This window comes from Musca domestica, unplaced genomic scaffold (genome assembly GCF_030504385.1).
Source record: "Musca domestica strain aabys unplaced genomic scaffold, Musca_domestica.polishedcontigs.V.1.1 5, whole genome shotgun sequence".
Classification (NCBI taxonomy): Eukaryota; Metazoa; Arthropoda; class Insecta; order Diptera; family Muscidae; genus Musca; species Musca domestica.
Genome location: NW_026712346.1, coordinates 16,366,608 through 16,369,107, shown reverse-complemented (window position 1 = coordinate 16,369,107; position 2,500 = coordinate 16,366,608).

Sequence of the window (2,500 nt, the reverse complement as noted above, 5' to 3'; positions counted from 1 at the left end):
TGAAAGCATGCTCTATGCAGTTCCGATATTGAGGGCCCCGGGGGAGTTAAGCCCTGCAAAAATTTTTTCATTTTTTTGACTTAGTAAAATAAGTAAATGGGGGGCTCCCCCCCACTCGCCACACACAAAAAAGCACCTTAGAGGAAGAAATAAAATTCGCGGCGTTAGCCGCGAAGATTTTTCGGAATTTTGGTGTTGTGAGATGGCTATGGATGGACTAGTTGAGTGTGGTGTCGATATCATTGAATTTGATGATGTTTTTCACTACTAGTAGACTGGCACTTCCATGTCTTGTGGATGTGAAAGACAATCAACTACTTCCCTCGGTGGCTGTAAGTCTATTCCACTTGACTGCTTTGAATGAATGTAAAAGACCGATGGTCGCCTCGAGAGAGGTGGCTGTTGGTCTCATTTCATTTGGGCAAAAACGAAGATAACTATGTTGTGTGTCTATGGATGCATATAAATAGTTGTCGATGAATGAACCAAAGTAGTACTTCTATGAGAAATACATTGTATTTTTCTAAGTTGATATTGCTTTGGTTCGATTTTTTATACTTGGGATACCCGGTCCCAAATCGAAGAAAATGTCCAAAAAGCGAAAGATTGACCACATATTACATAGCGAAAGTGGTTGGCGGTATCAAATACTGCTTGAAATTGGTAGCTAAATGTTCAGTCATCACTCTAGTGACTTACTTCAATCAATACAAGAGATTCCTACTGTCCCTATCATTCACAGAAGAATATAGGCAAATTGTTTGAAGATTGTACAAAATACCTTATTTCATTCGTCTAACTGAACGGCGGGACTAAGTGTTGCTACAAAATGATTGCTACACGTCTATTCTACCATTTAGCAAAAAGTTCGAATGGATTCATGACATTCCTACTGTCCCTAGCTTTCACAGATGAAGAATATAAAAGGTAATTTTTGTATGAGAATCATCCAAAACAGCTTATATTCTTCGAATGGGGTTAAACGGCTGCTGGAGTATTTTACTTCAGAATGGTTTCAAAATGTCTAGTCATCACTCTAGTGACTTATTTGAACATATCCAAAGAAGAGAAGACCAAAATATAAAAATCTAACCATATCCATCCGCCCTAGTTAATATGGTGATACACCAAATAAACGTAAATTGCCAAAGAAAAATGTCTGAATTGACTAACATAATATCTATTTCGAATAGCTATATTGTAATAAAGTCATATCAGACATAAAAAGAATTTTTGAATTTTTTATGAATTTTTTCGCCTTTAATACTGTTGATAAAAATCAAGAAAAAATCATAATAAATTGAAAATTACATGAAAATTGCCAGGAAATGATGCATAATGATCGCTACTTAATGTAGCAACATTATGCCGAACAAATTTTTACAATTTGTTCAATGTACGATTTTTAAGAATTTTTTATGCCATTTTTGGAAAATATTAAAAAAATCGAAAAATATTCATGAAAAATCGAAAAATGCACATAGAAGTATAGAAAACGGCTTAAATGATAGCTATTGATCAATGCTATCAAAATAAAATGAAATAACTTGGGTAATTTCAATGTGTAATTTTTAAGAAATATTTTTCGTATTTTTCAATAATATTTATAAAATGGAAAAAAATTCACCAAAAATCGAAAAATGCTCGTAAATTGCCAAAATCTAGGCATAAAAGATCGCTTCTACATTGGGCTCTTTTATGCCAAAAGAATTCCATTAATATTTCCACTTTTCTATTTTTTATGAATTTATTTTGTAGTTTTTCAATATATTAAAAACAATAAAATATTCATAGAAATTCGAAATGGGTAAATATTGTGGATTTTCTTTGATAAAACAATGTAAAATGCCTATCTAAATTATTCCTGAAAATTTCATAGAAATCGGATAATAAATAAATATTTTAGAAATAAAATATGATGAAAATAATATATATTATTCATCGATTTTCTCTATAAATTGCCAGAAAAAATGAAAAAAATTTTAAATGTTGAGAAAAAATTTTTCTTCATTTAAAATAAATTGCCCGTGATTGCCAGTGATATGAAACAGAAATTCTTTTTCAAATATCTTAATATTTGAATATTTTATTCGAATATTTGTGAATATTCGATTTTTCAAATACTCAATTGTGCAATTTTGTACGGACCGCACTGCATAACTATCTATAGGTATACGTGTCGTCTCATGAAAAAATGACCATGTACCGAAGTCATCGCAACTCATTGGGAGACCACGAACGATGACTAGAAACACCATTTTGGTGGTTGCTAATGATTTGTTCAAGCGATTTCGATGAGTTTTGTGATGAAATAACACTAGAAGGAATATGGATGTCGCAGCAGTCCGTCGACTGGTAGTTTGGTTTGACTACTAGTAGAATGCGACCTGTTGTTGGTTGGTAGTATTCTTTCATACAGTGGTTTTGTGTAGAGCATTCGCGTGTTCTCACCACCCAATTCTATAAATTCAAACAAAAATTCATGGTATTCTTCCTATTG